The 7,305-nt window shown below is 46.9% G+C and overlaps 1 long non-coding RNA gene across 1 annotated transcript; it reads right to left on the reverse strand.

Moving 5' to 3' along the window:
* Positions 1-4,357: 4,357 nt before the first annotated feature.
* Positions 4,358-7,289, reverse strand: LOC306815856. Its single transcript, XR_013777496.1, has 4 exons — positions 7,185-7,289; positions 6,173-6,360; positions 5,066-5,186; positions 4,358-4,428 (listed from the first exon to the last, which is right to left on the reverse strand). It is a non-coding gene; the product is annotated as an uncharacterized lncRNA (long non-coding RNA).
* Between the last annotated feature and the right edge of the window lie 16 nt (positions 7,290-7,305).

Raw genomic sequence — 7,305 nt, forward strand, 5'->3', positions numbered from 1 at the left:
GTGGCCTCTGCCCAAAAGGTGGGGAGATTTATGGACTATTGTGTGTGGAGATCGTAGCCCCATGACGCAGGTGCAGGGACAGGGTGTGATAACCAGCACCCTGCAGCGTCCCATGACAAGCACCAGGCACAGCTACAAACAGCCCTTGGCCCACAGACATCCACCTCAGCCAGGCCAGAGCTCTGGGTCAGGGCAAGTGGAACAATCTCAGCGTCCAGTCTCTGATGATGGTCCTGAGGCAGATCAGAGAAACTCAGACTGACTTACACCATGGAATAAGAAACCACAGCTATGAAGGAAAGAACTTCATGTGCAGCTATGAGTTTTTTGAAACTGTGTGGTTTTGTAAGGCTGCCAAGTAATGGAAACAATAGGCTGATTCTGTAACTGGGGGGAAATTCTGACTTGGGGATGTGACTGCTTGAGAGCTGTAACTGCTTGGGGCTGCAACATTATATGAGGCTGAGCTGTGAGAACAATCTATGACTTCAATGACTTCAATAACTTTAGTAACTTAAACTCTGATTTCAACTCCGACTTCAACTATGGGTTTTTTTCTTGCTCGGGCTTTGGCTTCCAGCTTGGATTACCCTGGAACTGAGCAGTAACTGCAGTGCCAGGAGGGGTCCCGTTGGTGGCTCAGGAGCAGCTCCGTTGTCCATCAGCAATGTGCCCGCTCCTCCTGCACGCTGCCGCTCCTTCCCTTGCAGTGCCAGCAGGAGCTGCTCCCTGCCGCCGGCAGCTCCTCTGCCTGCAGTCCCTCCCAGGGCTGCCAGGACAAGCTCCCTCTTGCCTTGAGCCCAGTGCCTGCCTGCACCTTGGACTGGCTTTGCCAGGTCTCTTTTTCAAATGTTTGACTCCCAGACTTCAGCCCCAGCCCATTGGTTATTTCCATCACCAGGTAGATTTACACCATGAACCATTTCGGTTTTACCTAAGAGGTGAATCTTTGACATTGTGGTGCTTTCTTGCACCCAGTGTCCTCTTAGACCAAGAACTGTTCCTACAGCTTAGTTTGTGGCTATTCCTACACCATTTTATTCCACACTAAAGAAAATCTATCATTTTCCTTACTAAGCTGAGGCTGCATCTTAGTGCAAACGTATGTGAAAAGAGAATCAATGTCATAATCCCATTACATTCTTCCCCTCCCCAGTGAGGGTGCTGCCTGAGGGGGTTCTTGACATGGACCACAACTCACAGACAAATAACCTCAGACAGGTTCTATTACCCACAGATTGACAAACCTGTGAGGAATTGGGTGCCACAGCCTGTCATACACTCACCAAAGCTTAATGATCACTGAAGATATTGGGAAAACATTGATGTGGTCACTCATCATGGAAATGAGAAGTGCCCCAAAGCCAATTGCAGTTTCAAGGGGAAATTTATTACAGACTGTTACAACTGCAATGCATTTATACAATGACCAATTTCAAGTCAATGATGGCTACAGAATGGTACAACTCTGCTGACTCTACAGATAAAGATAGAAAAATCCATTTCAGTTTCCACAATCAAGTATGTTCCATGTCACTAAGTACTGCCTACACACACACACACACACACATATATATATATATGTATAGATATGTTTGCATATAAAGAACCAAAGATCAATTGAATGATGTGAAAATCCACAGAGCAGTTCTACACTCAGTGGAGTCCCAGAGTTTTCTCAGCAGGCTTTGCAGGGAGTTCTTAGGAAATGTGTGGCTCTGCTGCCATCCCAAATCTGCGCTTTCCTTGCCCAGCCTGAGTGCACACAGGGCATGTGCTGGGCATGGCTGGAGATTTTTATGGCCAAAATCCCCCAGCATTATCACCTTTACATCTGCTCATTGCTTTGGATAGCACAAATCACACAACACCCATCTCAGCTGGGAAATGCCATTTCTTGCAGATTGTTACAGCTGCACTGCTGATTGACACATACACAAGAACTGCTTTCAGTTGAAAAATGTCATTTATTACAAATTGCTACACCCACGCTGACAATACAGAACTATACAGATCTCAGTTAATGTTAAAAAAAGGGATTTATTACATTACTAAACCAATGCTATGCAAAAATATACAAATCTCAACTTCAGTTAACAAAAACCTAATTTATTGCCAACTCTACAACAACTCACTATACACAAAGATCACTTAGGTGCTTAACAACTTAATTTATTACATACAACTGTACAGCCCATATAAAAACATGAACATATACACTCCCACTCTAAATAGCCCTACATTAAGAACTCAGCAGTTAATGTTATACAACTATAGTACTCCATACATGTTTAATTAGAATTAAATACATGTGTATGCACATATATAAAAATACAGATATAACTATAACAATCTCCTGGTCTACATAGAGATTAAACATTACATATTATATACTATATGTAAATAGATATATAAACCAAACTCATCAATAATACAAATAGCACTGTACAAATATAAATATCCATGCAACTACATCAATACAAATACACAGCTATACATCTCCACATACATGTAAATATATATACATATAAATAGATCAATATACAAAGAAAACATAAAAATAGAACATATAGACCTATGAACATAGAAATAAAACCATTTAAAATTCATATACTGATAACTGCATAAATACAAATAGATTATCTACACAAATGAAAACCCAGAATCTAGAGCTAAAGGCAGATATAACAACATACACATGTATTTATCATACATTACACAAGTAGCATTTTTGGATACATATATACATATATGGAATTACACATATATGTATATATACACAGACATAGATAGTACATCCATTAATATAACAGACATGGAAATATTCCTTTAGAAATAGTAACCCACATAAGAAAATATCCATATAATTATCCTTCTCTATGTGTAAGTCCATGTATCTTTAAAGAGAACTCAAAACAGAAAATCAGATTCCAGCATCTCCATCTTCAAATCCTCTCCCTCGGTCTCCTCGTCCCATGCAGAGCAGCTCTCCTGGACAGGGACAGCAGATGGGACATCTGGGAAGCAAAGAGAACACTGAGTCAGGAGCAGGGCCTCTCCCTTGGCAGCACCTGCACTTCCATCGGGGAAGAGAAAATCTCAGCACCCCTCCAGGATTGCTGGAAAGCAGCAGCAGGCTGAGGGGCCAGGGTGTGGCGAGCGCAGCGCGGCGGGACTGTCCCGCAGCCCCGGCACAGCCGGCACAGCTCCCGGGCCCTGCCGGCACAGCTGCCTTGCCCCAGGACAGCCCCTGTGCCGGCCGGGGCAGCTGCGCCGAGCAGCCCCAGCACGGGCAGGGCCGCTCCTGCCCCTGTGCCGGGCACTGCCCACGGCCACAGCCCACGGCACCCTCACCCCACCCTGCCCCACCGGCCCTGGGGCCTCACCAGCCTCTGTGCCAGCAGCAGCTCCTGCTCACTGCTCTTGCTCAGGGCCTTTGGCTTCTCCCTGCTGGCTCCTGTCACTCCTCCTGCTGTCTGCAATGTCTTCACTGCAGCTGTGGCAAAAACGGAGCCTCAGGAATTGGTTCCAAGGTCTGGCAGAGCTGCAGTCCCGGACCCCTCTGTGCTCCCTGCTGGCCCCTCCATCCCCTCAGCCCCGCCAGGCTCTCGGCAAACCCCGAGTCCCCTTCAGCTTCTTCAGACCCCACAGTCCTCTCACCCCCCTCAGTCCCTTCTGACCCATCCCATCCCCTCAGACCCGTCACCCCCCTCAGCCTGTGCCACTTCCCTGTCCCCTCAGTGCCACCATTGCCCTCTGCTGCCCCACACTCTCAGCCCCAGCAGCACCTCAAGGTCACCGTCCCTTCAGTGCCAGCGCCCCCTCAGCCCCTCAGCCCCTCAGTCTCACCGTCCCTCAGCAGCTCCTCAGGGGACTCTGCCTGGGGCCAGCGGCAGCTGCCACCGCTCCAGGGACACCCGGGGCTGGAACTGCTGCTCCGCCCGGCCCAGCCCCAGCTCGGACCAGCACAGGAAGAGGGGACAGAGGGGCACAGGGGACAAACAAGAGATGGAAAAGGAATCAGAGAGGGGAAACACCTTAAAAATGCACCCTAGCCCTACACAGCTCAATCTGTGGATCTAAATTCTGTTTACCTTTAACTAAAGAAATATGTATAAATATAAATATAAATATAAATATAAATATAAATATAAATATAAATATAAATATAAATATAAATATTTAATTAATAGTTATTAAAATGTATTGCTACTAATAAAAATAATAACATATATATATTTATATTACCCTATACATATATATATATGCAAATCTGAAAATCTATAAAAGTAACTACATATAACTATAGAAGTCTATAAATGTATCTATAAACAGAGGGGTTCCACCTGCCCGATGGTCACAGGCTCTCCCCCGGTTTCTCCCTGGCACGCAGGGCAGCCCTCCTGGCAAGGTAGATCAGATGGATATCTGGGAAGCAAAGGGAACATCCAGTCAATATTGGCCTCCGTCCATCTTTCCCTTTGGAAGTTACTGTCCTTCTGTCAAAGACTGTAAGAGAAGGCCTGGAAGGCAGACTCTCAATTGGGAATTTCAGGCCTGCTCTTTAAAGAGCTGGAATCCTTCCAAGTTTTCAAAATATTTGATCTTTTGAAGTTTCCCAATAAGCTCACAGCACTCACAGAGCAAATGGCTCCCATGAGAGCTTGAAACACACAGTCCCAGCTCCCACAAAGAAGCCCAGCCTTGTTCTTTCTCTGTGCTGACAGAGAGACCTCATTCCTCACTGAAATGGCTGAGACTGAAGGGTGCTGTGAGCTGAGTTATGAATCCAAATTGGGATACCCAGCTTGGTGACACACATCCCACAAGGTCAGGTTTATTCCTGGCTCTCTTGCCACACCAGAGGACTCAGTGTCAGAGCCTCTGGAGAAGCGAGGAGGGCAGGGCTTGGGGAGGTTGTCTCAGTGCAGGATTTGAACTAAAGGCATGGGAAGCACCAACCCTGCAGACAAGAACTCAACTCTTCTGATCTCCCTGCCTGTCAGAGGCAGGCTCAGAGCAGCCCTCTCACATCTCTCTAAACCAATGGGGGCTCTCTCCTTACCAAGCTCCTCGGGTTGCTGGGAACTGTTCCCAGAGCTGTCAGTGCCAGGCAAACCTCCCTCTGCTGCAGCGTTGTTCACAGGCTCCCCTCCTGAAGACTCAGAGGCAACATTAATATTCCCCTTGAAAGAGAAACAGAAAGAAATAAACCCTTCTCACCAGTTACACAATGCATCCGTGGCACATATACCTAATCTCTTGTTCCTAACAAGAAATCTGGGCCACAAACACCTTCAAAATTCAGATTTGACTCCTCCAACATGGTCCAAAAGCTGTCAAAGCTGACAATGCTGAATGTGGGGGTGACACTGAACACATGGATGCCTGCTAAGGAAGGAGTCCTGCCAGTTCCTGGATCAGGGAGGTGCTCCTCCCTCCAGAGCCCTGTGCAGAACAGTCTCATCCAGGCTGCAGCTTTGCAGAGACTGCATGGGAACACACATCTCTTCCCATACAGATGCCCAACAGCAAGGTGATTGAGCTCTGGAACATGGAGAGCAAGACTGGGCATTTTGCCCAGCTAAGGACTTCCCAGATAGAAACTGGACTGCAGGCACCACCTTACTGAGAGGACAAGAAAGCTGCAGCTCCAGCCCATCCCCAAACATGGCTCTGGGAGCATCTACACACATGGCAGGGCTCACACAGCAGCAGCAGCTGCAGCCCAGCCCTTGCTTTGCCTTGGCCTTCCAACACAAAAGAGGCAGAGCCCACATCTGCTGCTGCAACAGAGGCACCTCTCACATGCCTCTCCCTGCATGGGACACTTTGCCTTCAGTGCCATTCTCCAAACACTCTTCTCTTCTTTCCCATCAAACAAAGACTGGTAGAATGCACAAAGCTTTTACTTCCTCATCACAAATGGCCCCACAGGAGGAATTCTTCCCAGGAAAAGGAGCACTCAAACTTGGCCAACACAGGCTCACACCTCTCATCTTCACTCAGGGGAGTGATTTTCTCATTCCTCTTCTTTTAGAAACCTTACTTTACCAAGAAAATCCTTCCCTGTCCATTCACAACTGAATTCAAAAAGCCTTTGCTTCTCAGCCAAGTAACAACTTGTAAAAGCTCCCAGTCAGTCCCTTTCATCCCTGTTCAGCAGAGTTACCTGAGCAGAGGGAGACCTTTCAGGCGGGGAGGACGAAAGCATCTCCTCCAGTGTCTCAAGCACCATGTCCAGATCCAGGGGGGGCAATTCCTCTTCCCCAGGAGTATCCCAGAGCCACCTGGGGGCTCTCCATGGTGCATAACCAGCATAGCCAGCTGGAGCACTGGGGGCTGAAGTGCCTGGAGTGGCTGCAAGAGTTCAAACACATTGGTCAGGCTCCAGAATGTGGCTTTGGGACATGGAGCTCTATGCTGCCTTGGATCAAACATCACAGGAAGCACACAGCAACCTCAATTCCAGAAATGTACTCAAACTTCCCAGGGAATTGGGAGAGTGTATGTATGTAAGTATGTATGAATTATGTGTATGTATATTAAAGGATGGATTCTAAAATTGATCTACGCATACACAAAAGCACTTTATAATCACTGCCTTTTCTATCTCCCCATCCGCTTTTGGAGTTGGTGGCTTTGCAGTTTCTCATAATAACAGACCACAGAAAGCGGATTCACCCAGGAAGAGCCCACACCAACAGACACACATCCTAAACTTAAACTGTGAGTTTCTTCTAAAAAGTATCCTTGTGGGTGAGGCTGAATTTTATAGCTGCAGCTGCTCCAGGGATGCACAGAGCTCATGGAATTTTAATAACATTATCTGAAGGAGAGACAACCTGCAAACTCTCAATATCCCATCAGGGTCCTAGTTTGACTTCATTCCAAAAAAGAGTTTACCTGACACTGACCAGTCATGGACAAAGGTTATTTGCCTTGCCCTTGCACCCCTACAGAGAGGCTGTCTGGAAAATGCAAAGAACCCACTCCAAAACAGCAGCAAGGACAGAAAAAGCAGATTGAGATTAATTTTGTTGTCATGGTTGTATTTCCTAGCACACTTGACATTTCTACCTGACTTGCACTTGAGATCAACTCATGACAGAGCACAGCAGGAAAATATTTCAGTCAATTTTCATGATTGTTCTGAAAAGCAAGGATAGAAACTCTTCCCCTACCTGATGGCCAGTAGGATGGCAAGTGCTGCTCAGGAAATGTGCAGCTGCTGCTCTCTGGAACTGTCACCAAAGGGCTTTGGTGGTTCACGGGACCTTGTGGAATGACAGGCTCAGGCTGGAA

Source organism: Erithacus rubecula, assembly GCF_903797595.1.
Source record: "Erithacus rubecula genome assembly, contig: scaffold_253_arrow_ctg1, whole genome shotgun sequence".
Lineage (NCBI taxonomy): Eukaryota > Metazoa > Chordata > Aves > Passeriformes > Muscicapidae > Erithacus > Erithacus rubecula.